The sequence below is a fragment of the Manacus candei genome, unplaced genomic scaffold (genome assembly GCF_025592945.1).
Source record: "Manacus candei isolate 608988 ecotype Guabito, Panama unplaced genomic scaffold, ASM2559294v1 h1tg000060l, whole genome shotgun sequence".
Taxonomy (NCBI): Eukaryota; Metazoa; Chordata; class Aves; order Passeriformes; family Pipridae; genus Manacus; species Manacus candei.
The window spans coordinates 2,866,409-2,878,872 of NW_026138108.1; the positions used below are offsets into that span (position 1 = coordinate 2,866,409).

At 41.4% G+C, this 12,464-nt stretch overlaps 1 protein-coding gene across 4 annotated transcripts in view; it reads left to right on the forward strand.

The window, feature by feature from the left end:
* TSPAN4 (tetraspanin 4) overlaps window positions 1–12,464 on the forward strand; it is a 435,304-nt gene that overhangs the window by 102,974 nt on the left and 319,866 nt on the right. The window contains exon 1 of one of the 4 annotated variants that reach the window (XM_051804248.1): window positions 875–893. The exons of the other annotated variants lie outside the window; for them this stretch is intronic. The gene's annotated coding sequence lies outside the window, so the exon portion shown is untranslated. Of the gene's footprint in view, window positions 1–874; window positions 894–12,464 lie in introns of those variants that run through there. 4 annotated transcript variants of the gene reach the window in all.

A 12,464-nucleotide genomic window follows, 5' to 3' on the forward strand; every position in this document is an offset into this window, starting at 1 on the left:
GCTGATGAATGTTGGTGCAGTGGCAGAAGCTACCTGCCCTATATCTTCATTGATCTTCTGGTTTTAGATGTGTTTGAAGAACCAATTTATGTCAGGCTGCAACCAGTTACAGACCAGTTGGTCGTGACAGTAGGAGACTGGAGGGATGATGGCAGCTAGGGCTGGGCAGCCAGTGTTTTTCAAATGCAGCTTTCATCAGTATGTGGTTGGATATTTTCTTTGAGTGGCTGGCACAGCCACTCAGTATCTCTTTGGGCTCAGTTTTGTCCTCATGTGTATGTGAACCATCTATAGTGCAGTTGGTGAGTTGTGTATGTATGCGAAGACAGAAATTAATTCAGTCTTGTGCTAAAGTGAGAGCTTTTGATGAGAGAGTCAAATGGCCTCAGTTGCTTTCTATTTTATTACCTAAACAACTGTGACCTTGCTATGCTGCTTGCCATCTTCCCCTCACCATCTTTCCCTTCTGTACGTTTCAGGTGAGCGCTAATACAAGTACTGCAACCATCTGTTAGAGCTTTGGGGTAACTCAGAAACTGCAATGTTAATATGAGGCAGAGCATCAAAGTCTGGAAACATTCCCAACTGATGAAAGATTTATGTGTGTGCGTGTTTGTGTGTATATATGTATATAGCTTGACTTGTTGATACTTTTTTTTTTTTAATTCTATTTGGACACTGAACACAGAATATCTTCTATTTCTGATACTGCAGAGACAATATTTACTGCTGAAACTTTTATGGTGACAGTCCCTCAGTAGTACACGTTTCAGAGTATTGCTTTGCTGCTGAATACAATCTTTCAAGTCTTTTTTGTAACAATGACAATAATACTTCCCCTTTTTTTCACTTGGGTCCATTGTGCTTGAGATCAGCTACAACCTCGTCAGCAGGTCAGAAATACTCTGCCTTACTTGTATTGATAGATGGAAGAGAGGGGAGGATCCTGGCATGGGGAGAATAGTCTGCCGTTAGTAAATGGATACAAATTATTGAAGCCTTTGCTTTTTTTCCTGGTGACATTTTATTTTGTCATTTCCTAAAGGAAGGTTTATTGTCTTGTATGCAAATTGTCAGGCCCAGTCAGTGCTTTTCAAGCACTGTTTTGTTACACAATTCTGAATCCCAGAGAAGAAGTTCTGCTGGTGTGTGTGCACTGCTGCAGCAGAGGTTCAGAGGGAAGGAGGGGGTGCTGACCCTCACTCAGTTGCTGCATAGGAGGCTGTAGCCAGTTGTCTCTTTCTGGAGAGTGAAGATTGAATACTACTGCTGGTGTGAGTCTGTATGAGATTGATGCTCAAGACTATACTTCTGTATTTGTTTTATCATGCAGTTTCTCGGCCCTGGCTCCCCAGGACTCATCCTTTTTTCTCTCAACTAAGCTTCAATATGGTCTGTACCCATGGGTCTGCTTTCCTCTCGTGACCGGTCTTGTTACTGGCCGTAGAGGGTCTTGGCACTAAACAAACCTATGAATGTGTGGAGGGCAGGGACTTGCTGGGTGCTGATGCCCCAGTGTGAACGTGCTGCACCTTTTTGTAATGGGTGATCTCAAGTGAAAGTGCTATCATGCTGATGCTGGGTAAATGGGATTTTTGTGACTGACCCATAAATGAATTGTCCCCTAATTCAACAGAGATACAAATAAGTGATGTAAGTTGTATCTAAAATGTGCAGGAAATATTTAATGTAATTAATTAATGTGTAATGTAATTCGAAGAGTTAAAGATAGTTTTCTGCCTTTATATTCCTTCTGAAAATTTACAACAAAAGAGGCTTCTTGCCCACTGTCCTCTGAGTATTTGGCTTTGAATATTCATCCAGCCAATCTTCCTGATTGACTGAGAATCCCAGGTGGCTGCATATGTGTTAACACCAATAACTGCAGCAGGTTTCCTAAAGTCTGATACTGCCTGTCTTTACTTGCAGCTGAGTAGCCACTTTTCCTCCACCTCCACCAGAGGACCATGTGAGTGACTTCACATCAACAAAAGTATAAGATACAAATTTTGTAATTTTTTCATCTTTATGAACAAGTGCTCTTTTTGAGATGTCTTGCCAGTAGATTGCACATGACTTTGTTGACAGCAGAGAATCAGTGAGACTTAGGAAGTATCCACTGGGTCAGGAGGTGGAGTGAAGGATTTATGTGTATGCCTCTTTTTCAAAAGGCAACCTCTTCTGCCTCTTTTTCTAGATTATTTTTGTTGCAAGCCTGTCTTTTCACAATGTGGCCAGACAGCCAGTGTCAGGGCCCTTCCCTATAGCTCTGCTTCAGTCCCTGTGCACTTGATCACTTAGCAACTTTTGTGTACCTTCAACCTACGGTTTCTCACCTGACTCCATCCAATACAGTATTTTCTTATCAGTTTCTCTGCTTTTGCCCAGCCAGTTGCAATTTCCTGTTCTGCCCCTTTTTCTTCAATCTTAGTTTGCTTTTGCCACAATCCTTGCTGCTCTGTACCAGCTTCTAAAAATGCTTGTGTCTTCAGTCACCGGCTTGTCACTCTCCATGGGTGGTGTTTGACTTCTTTCCCTGGTTCATGTGCCACTTTCTCTGCCTTGGTGGTGGCAGGGAGAGCTTGGAGTACTCCCATATGCTTCTCTTACTTTTGCAGTGTCCAGTTCTGACTCAGCCTGGAGCTGCTGTTGCAGAGCATTCCATCCAGTTCCTCAGCCTAGTGCAGGCTCACTGCACCTCACTCCGCGAGTGTTATCCCAAAGCTGATGGAACATTTGCAGAGCTTGTGCAGAGCTCAGCACACAATTGCAGGTGTGAAGCTGCAGTATAGCAGCTGGCTTATTCAGGAGCATGAAAATTAGTCATGTTGGGGTGGTTTCTGGCTGCACACTGTTCCTTCTTAAACCGAAAAAAAAGCTGAAATGCTACATGTGTGTAAGGTGTGCTGCCACTCTCCGAGGTAATACAGCACTCTGGGGTGTGTATTAGCACATTGTCTTGTTAACACTGAAGTTCTTTCCCTATGCCACTTGAAGACAGAGAGCCTGAGATGGAGAAAATTGGTGCTCAAAATCACCTTTTCCTCCTTTTTTAAAGTAAGATGATGAGATGATAGCAATTCTTTGCCCAAGAAGGAAAATAATGTAAGGTTGAGTAGTGAAATCAGTTGATATTAGCCCAGTGGACAGAGAACTTTGAGAACTATCCTAAAAGAAGGAAAAAAGTCAGAAACCAACAAAAAGGCTGTTCCCCAAAAAAATAGGGAATTGCTCTTATCTGTAGCAACAGGGAAGAGGGTCCTGTGACTCCTTGTTAGCCTACGCTCAACAAGATGGTTTAGAAATTCCAGACTGTAATTTACTAATGGCTAATATAGGCTTTGGGGATGACAGGTCAGTTATCCAAGCTGCTGTTAGTGTTCGTGGGCTTGTGTAAGTTAAGGATCTTTCTGGAGCGAGATGTAAATGATTGAGGAGGAATTTGTAATTAATTGAAGGGAAACAGCAACCAACTGGCATCCTATATCCTAGTGGCTGTGCACTGCAGTCAGGACTGCTGTCACCGTGGGACATATTTTAGAAGAGCATCATCAAGCCATGACAAGCATCTTAGGGATTAGAAGGCCTTCTCAGACCTAGTCACTTTCTTGTTATCATAATCCAAAGTACTTTCCTCACTGTTTCCTTATCTGAGTGAATCAACAGTGACCCTTGGTGGTTAGAAAGGCTCAGTGCCTGCTGGTCTGTCATGCGTAGCATTGCCAACCTGTATATCTGTCTCTTGAGAACCTGAGTAATGTGGGCATTGACTAAAGTGTTGGGCATTATTTCACAGCTGATCAGGCTGATGTTTTAAGACAAAAATCTCCTTTAGCCAGTCCAGTTTGCATGGAATCTTAGTTTCTAAATGGAGGATTTTGGCAGGACACTTAAATCTCACTCTTGAACTTTCGGATTATTACTTTGACGTATACATACCGCACTGCTACTCTGACCGTAGATCCATAGTATTGTCCTATTTGAAGGAAAGCAAAGGCCCTTGCTCCATACAGAGAGTTTTGGAAAGAGATATTCTTTAAGGCCCATTTGAATTCATAGGGACCAGCTTGGTGAAATTTAGCATCAGGCCATAACTTGTCATTGTCCTTGATCTTCTTTATAGAAATCTGTCCACTGCCACAGACTGCCTTGTATCACCGTGCCTTGGTGTGACTGTAAGGTGACTATGCTCACTCACAGTGAGCTGTTATTCTGATGGGTATAACTGATGGCAATGATGATGATGTGTTTTTACAGTTCAGCAATCATTTCTATTCATTCTTCAACCTGGGCTGTGCTTCAAAACAGAATTTAAGTAGAGTCAACACCTGTTCATTTTTCAGCCAGCCAATCTGCTTTTTTAATCTTTTAATAAAAAAACCCCAACCCTCTTCAGTAAAAGTCAATTTACTTCTCCGGCTGGCATCTGATTCCTGGCTCATTTTCTAGCCAAGTGGCATCTCCTCCTTCTCCTCCTTCTCCTTCTCTTTACATCTTTGCTTCCGGCTGCTCAGTGTAACACTTAGCACACAATGTGGCGTCACTGGAAGCTGTGTTTAAACTACTTGAATTCAACCACAGTAGAGTGGGAGTGGAGATATGGACTCATTAGAAAATTAGATGCATAGGGAGAAGGCATTTCTAAGAAATTTTCAACTTGTTCCTGCTCTTCAAAAACAAGTGGTTATTAGTTAATGTATACAATACATCTGTATGTTATACATAAAAGACACAGCCATTTTGAATGTTGAGGAATACACCCAGTGCTGGTAGATGGGTGTGCAGCTGCAGGTTGTGCCTTGGGTGGGGGAAAATGTTGGGAGCCCCAGGCAAGGGGGCCGTGACGTGGTGCTGACTCTTTGCATAGCAAAGGGCACAGTGACCTGCAGCACTGGCCAGAGACGCTGGAAAACCAAATAAACAATGTGAAGACCCCAGGCTAAATAGCACCATTGGACCAAGAGGCACATGTAAGGAAACCTTGTCTGACTGTGAGTGTGGGGTGTGCAGGGAGTCAAATGGGGCACCCATTGGGTCACTGGAGCCACCTGATGTGAAGGGGCTTCAGTCCCAGCAGTGAAAGTCTGGGGTGGTGGGAATGTGACTGACAGAGTGGCTCCTGGATGGTCAGACAGGGAATTTTCCTTAACAGCAATCATGGAACTGGCCTGCATGTATCCACCCTTACTAAACTGCATTTAGAGAGAGAGAGAGGCCCTTGGGGTGGGTGAATTGTTAGAAAAACCAACCCTGCTTTTCAGACTGGTGGCCATGTGAGTTATTAGGGAAAGCTCTCTAAGAATCTTGAAGAACAAGAACCTTACAACTTCATAATTTGGAGGTAGTTTTTGTTATTTTGTTTGCAACAGGTTTTTATACTTTGGTCTGAACTCTTTCTGCTGGGGCTGGCTATGGATGTTGGATCATGAAATACAGGGGTATTTGCTGTAGCTCCCATACAGGGGTCTGCTGTGACCTGTGAGGGTGTCCTGTATCCTACTTTGAACTGTGATTTCCAAATGATCATTTGGAATTTGTAATTTCGTTGGCCTTATTTTTTGCATGAATTATATTCTTAGAATCAGAGAATCATTAAGGTTGGAAAAGACCTCCAAGATCATCGAGTCCAACATTTGACCGATCACCACTTTGTCAACTAAACCACAGCACTAAGTGGTCGTCCAGTGGTTTGTTGAATACCTCCAGGAATGGTGACTCGACCACCTCCCTGGGCACTCCATTCCAATGCTTGACCATCTTTTCTGTGAAGAAATTCTTTCTTATGTCCAGCCTGAGCCTCCTCTGAAACAGCCAAGGCTATTTTTTCCTCTCCTCTTTCCAGTTGCCTGGGAGAGGAGACCAACCTCCACCTGGCTAAAACCTCCTTTCAGGTAGTTTTAGGGAGCAATAAGGTCCCCCCTGAGCCTCCTGTTCTTCAGGCTAAACAACCTTAGCTCCCTCAGCCGCAGTGGTATGAGTAGGAGCCACTTAACTTTCAAATCTCTTCCATCTCAGAAATAATACTTGGACCACAACTACAATTAAATAGAGAATGGGTATTTCACTAGAAATTAAACAAGATAAAACTTTAAAGCCCTACAGTGGTGTAAAAATTTTTGTCCAAGTGCACTCTCTAGGCTTTTAATGGTGTGAAGTGCTTTTATAGGACACTGCGTATGTTAGTTCTAGAAAAAATCCTTCGTATTTATGGTAATGCCTGTTGTCTAAGGCTCTAAAACCACTTTACAAAAGGTGATAGAATCTTTTGCTCTAATTTTACAGGGAGGTCTCTTGCCCTAGATCACAAACCATGTCAGCTGGAGTGGCTCTTTTTTGGGGACACGTGATACATTCTCACCACAATTTATAACACTGAGGTGTCTCTCTGGGCCTTATCTCCCTGCTGTGCTAAGGACAGATGACATGTGCCAGCCCCGCTCCTGGCACCCCAACACTCTGGAACAGGAATTGCACACTGCATCTGTGCAGTAGCTCTCAATGGCGATCCCTACCAACCAGAAAACATTAGCACTCCCTAATCTCCTGCACTGTGTGGGTATTAGTGAAATGGCTTAAATTTATTTTGAATAAATGATCTCAAGAACTTGCTAACTGTAATCCTAGTCAGTTCAGGGGCTCAGATCAAATGTGAGCTGGTGATGTGACATCTGTCAAATGAGGTGTTTCACTTTCAGCCGTTTGTGCCATTGAAGTCAATTTGTGAATGTTAGCTTTCAAAGAGATAGGTAAATTATGAGACAGATTAGCCTTGCCAGTCCACATACTGGGAGAAGAACTTGTCATTTGGCCTCACATGGACAAATTGATATGTGAGCTTTCAGTAAATTGATGGGGTGCCCTTGTAAGACTGTTGTCCTTGAGGAAGTTCCTGTAGTTTCTCACCATCTTCAAACAGAATGTGCCCAGAAGAAATGTCAGTTAAACTGAAGCCCCTCCAGAGCAATGCTTTTGTTTATTACAAAGCACTGGTGTATGAAATAACAGTGCTATAATCATGTGTAAATGAACCACGAACTAGGAGAACATCCATGAACATTTTATAATGAGATGTGTTCTCTAAAGTTGCAGCTGGCTGGAGTAAATCAATAGCCCATGGAGTGTACTTTTGTTTTAGTCCTAAGAGTGCAAAATGCAGTTTTAAATGGCTCTGCTTTTGAGAGCACAGTCTTTAAAACTTCCTGACTCTAGCCATTTTCAATGCCTGAAATTGTGCACTAAGTAAGTAGTAATAAATTTCGTGAAAATATAGTAGGCCTTTCATCTTTAGCTTCAGTGACTTATTTAAAGGGGGAAAATAATTATGGCTCCTTGTTTCAGGAACCTTTGTTCACTGTACCAATGTTTAATGACTCTTCAATAAATACCATTCCCAGCTCATCACTTTTGACCCATTTGTTGTTTGTCCAAGGTGCTTAAGAAGGAAGGAAGAGAAGAATGAGATGAAATAAAAGTAACACTGAAGTATATTTTAATATTTCAGCACAAACGTTGAACAGTAGAGGAATTACTGGTTTTGTTGCTTTTGACATCTGCAAAGAAGTTGTTATGTCATCAAGACTATAGAAGCAAAGCATATCCCAAACTCTCTTATGAATAGTGTTCACTTATCATTTCACTGTCTCTGCAGGATGAGTATCTCCTTGCAAGCTTTCACACTTTACTGCTTATTGCGCTTTTGAACTGTTCCTTTCCCCCATCCTGTTCCTTCACACAAATTGCTTCTCACAGTTGCTTTGGTCTCTGTTAATTCATGTATTCTTTTCCCCATCTCACTTTAATATGATCCTTTGATTTTACATCTCTTTATTGCAAGGCATCTTAGCCTAGGCCTAGTCAATCCTTTCCTTTTGATTGAAAGTGCATAACACCACTTACCCCACTCCAAATTCGTTCTGCATGCTGTATAGCAGGTTATTAAATGTATTCAATTCTAATGAACACCGTTTCAATAATATGTTGCTTTGCTGTTTTTAATGAAACTGTAAGGATCTCTTCTCATCTGCCTACTTAGAATCTGCCTTTAATCAGTGGTGGTTCTCTCTTGATTGCTGAGGTCTTCTAGTCCTTTAAAGTTTAAAGGTTTATGAGGTTTATGGTAGAGGTGGTGGCAAATTGCTTCTCATCTAAACAAGTGAATTCCCTGTATGGCATAGATTTGTTACTGCTGTATTCTAGCTGGGAAATGTAAGTCAGAGCAAGGTTGCTCATGACAAATAAATCAATTGATGACAGAGGAATTTATGGTCCATCAGAGAAAACAGAATGGGAGCTGTGATTTATATATTTATTTGCTTTAATCAATATGAAAAAATAAAGCGTGACATTATACATAGGGTCCCTGGCAGTGAGTGATGATGGTGTTACCTGTATGTATCTGCCCAGTAGATGAGTCTTTTCTGGGAAGAAACTCATGGACAATGAGCAGCATTTTAAACATACAGGGGTTTTAAAAGTATGTGTGTATAAATGTAGGGAATGGTGGTTGTATGACCATGTACCTTGACAATAAATAGAAGCATATATGAGTAGAAGATGAGTCACCTGTTTCTATCAGACTTTTTAGGTGATCTTACTTTTGCTTGGTGCATGGCTGTTGGTGTAAGCCATTGTGTTTTCCTGGTTTGTGCTAATTTTGTCATTACTGTGGCACAGAATCTCATCACTGATACAGCATCCCTGGACATTTAAACATGGACCAGAAAGCAGGGAAGGTGGAAATTTTTTTTCCCAACTTGCCATAAGAAAATTAGGTTGCTCTGATGTCAGATGGGAAACATGCCAGCTCATGGACAGAATATGGATGGACTTGTTGGATAAAGGGTGGTGGGAAGGTTGGCATCCTTTTGGGCCTGGTGTGTACACTCCGTTATGTGTTGTCATTGTAGAAGATTTTGGGGCAAAGCATTCCTCTTTGGAGAGAATGGCAGCATCACTTTCCGTGTCCTTGGTTTCTGTTCTGGTACATGGATGTCACACCTGACTGTTGCAGAGCAAAGGTTTGGGATGGGAAGGAGTAGGAAAGGATGCTAGAAGTTCTCCTAGAAGCCTGTCCAAGTCAAACAATCTACTGCCCAGCTTTGCATTTTTGCATTGTTACTGATTTCCAAATGGAGAAATATCTGTGTTATTGTACCATAGGAAGAATGGAAGGTATGAATTCTCATCTCCAGTTGCATGCTAGGCTCAGTTTAAGTTCTCACACTCAGGTTTCTTGGTAAAATATAGTATATTTAACCTGACTTTTCCTAAATCTGAGAATATTTGGTATTTTTTGGCTTGTCTGGATTTGTGTCTGCATAACCTGAGATGGAAGAGAAGACAGAAAAAATTGTGATATATGGAAATACACATACTTACTTATTTCTGCAATGCTTAACAGGGATAAAACATTTAAGCTTCACTGATACCACCTGTAGTAGCAGTTGGTAATAATCAGGTGTTTTATTTGGGAGAAGCGGAAGAGGAAATAGAACAACCACCTTCACTGAAAGGAAAAGGGGGTGCTTGTGTTAAAATGGAATGATCTGAAAGGATAGGGAACATTTCCATTGATGTCTTCACGTATTTTTGAGTTGCCTTCAATATCTGTTTTCAAGGAACAGTCACACCAAATTCCTTCTGAGTTGACTGCAGTTTCTTGAGACTTACTCATCACAGATATTTATTCTTGAAGCGTCTTTAGCAGAGGCATAAAACAGGTTAACTCATGTTGAGACTTTGCAGTCCTCCAAATGCTAATGCTCTGTTGGTGGAGTTCAGCAGCAGGACTGATGTATTAACTCACCTTCTCTCTCATTGGGAATGGGTAGCACTGAAATACCTTTACTAAATAGCAAACAAAAGATGGAAGATGGGGACTGGCACTGGGGGACAGCAGGTTGGGTCACAGGGCCACTACCTTTCAGCTGTGACAAACTCTCAACATGGTCTACTGCAGCAGCCAGAGCTTTGTCACACACGTGAGACCAACACATCTGGACCCTCCCCATGTTTTACTGTACTCCATGTGTTTCCTGTGATGCCTTCTGGTATTCTTTGTCTTTATATCCAGTACAATTTATTAGCCTGCTCTCTCCTTGGATTAGGGAGAGAAAACATGTGCTGCCCCTCTGGCATGAAATGGGACATTTAGCAGGGATGGTTTCTAGTGATGATGCATGGTTTTATCATCATCAGGACAACTGAAGTTAAGGAGAGCAAGTACTGTTCTTAATTCTGAGTTTGCAACCATTTTGAAGGTTTAGGACTTGTATGACAGGTTTAACATGTGGCTCTTGATAACAAAAATAGCGAGGGACATATCCACCTGCATCTTCTGTGTTCAGGTTTGGGATGACTATATATCCTCTTAAATTGAGCACTTACTTCCTGGGCAGTGATTTTGGTTATTGCCACTGTTAATGAGATAATTTCTAATTGAGGATCAGTCTTGTCTCTTTCCAACAAATGCCCTGTATGTATTGCATATGGAAAATATGAATGTGCACTTGGAGTTTTGAGGTGCCCAAAAATAGTTGATAATCTCAGCTTTGGGGCATAGCAAATGGCTGAAATACTTCAAAAGTCTCTTGGGCGCTCCAAATCAACACAAATCTTATTCATACGTTTCATTTTGTGAAATCTAATTTTGCACACACTAGAACACACATTGCACTTGACTTGTTTGATGTGTCCCTGGACAACTCCAGTAAGGACAGCACCGGGTGAACTTGTAGATAGCTGGAGCTCATGTTTTACACACTGTAATTTATGGAAGGATGCTCCCCTGCTTGTTATGCCAGAGCTTTAGTTCAGCAGAGTGGACTCTCCTGGCTTCTACCTTTTGTACTAATTGAAAAGAGGCAGTTTCTGAATTGCATTACCTCTTGCAATAATGTTTTTAGTTTGCAATAATGTGTTTAAATGACACATTTACAATCACTCTCTTCTTTAAATGTAAATCTTCCCCATTCAGATAGTCACAGCTCAAAAGTCCTGCACAAGGCAAAAGCACGCCATAAAAACCTAGTGCAAGATAAATGGGCCCTCCTGGCTGCTGAGAGATGAGAACTGGATGTATTTGAATAGTTCACAGAGACTGCAATTTTCATTGTCTTTAGGCACCTCTTATAGATCTTTCATTTTCTTTTTTTTTAAGTTTTCCTTCTCGTGGTTATTATAGTTCAAAAAAAAGTTAACCTGCACTTATATAAGATGCAGAAACTACTGAACATAAGGACTTGTTGACTTTCCCCGGCAGCTTTGACTGGGGTTGTTGTACATCTGCATATGTGGTTTCGTAGCTGGTTTTGCAGTTGACACCAGTTACACTGATGTTAACTCCTTGGTGTAGGAGAGACTATCATTGTAAAGATAGCTGTTGCAAATGGGCCTCTCTTTATAGTGAGAGAGATAATTAATGGAGTAGGCTGACTGCCTGAGTTCATGCAGCTCCTCAGAGTTGCTGGTATGGGAAGGTGAAGAAGGTTAATGTTGGGAAGAGCCAGCTAATCAGTGCTTTACTAGCAGTGGAGAGCTCTGCATATACTTAATCTCTTTCTCCCATTTCTATCTCATTTAATGTTAATATTACTGGAGAAAGATTTTTGAAATTTAACATGAGTGGCTCCTTTACGGTTCTGTAAAAACTCTTAAGTTTCTAATTGCTAATCACTAGTGAAAAACATGACCAGTAATTTTAAATCCTAATAATCATGCTTTCCCCAGACTCCTGTGTGCACAAAATAATGTTACAAAAACGGATGTGGTACCCTTAACAGATATTTTTCATGCATTTTTGTTTTATGTATTTGTGGCCTTTCGCACTGTTAGTGCACACGTGGGTGCTTTTGATGAAGCAGGCAGCTGTCTTTGAACTATTTGAAATAACTGAGCAGTTGCATGACTCTACCACACATCAGCTCAGTGCAAGGCATCCCTCCTGTGCAGTATAAATTAGGAGACTTGAGGAGCAAATATACAGTGCTAGACATCATTTCCTCATTTATCTTTGCCACATTGTAGCCCCCTGGGGGGGATAATATTTTGATGGATGCATAAAGTACCATTAACTTTAACATTATCATCAATCATCATGACAAAGGAGGACAAGTAGTCTTTGTACCTGGTCTTGCCACTTGTTTAGTCATCAAACCCTTTGCAAAATGAGTGTAAAACATTACTTTATTAAGGCTGTAGCTCTGTGATACAGGTTTTTTGACAGCAATACCGTTTTAGCTACTGTTGGGCTACCTTGCAACCATAAGGCATAGCAGCATCTCCATCCATTGTTCTGTGTAATTGCACATGCTGCCACCCTTCTCAGGGCACAAACCTGACTCACTTTTTCAGTGAGAAAACACAGAAAACATGTTTTGGAAAGGAGAGGTAATGGGAAGGTAGTTTTTTTCTTTTTAAAGCTGCCTCAGTTCCCTGGTCCTGTTCTTTACCTTGCTTTGTGAAGA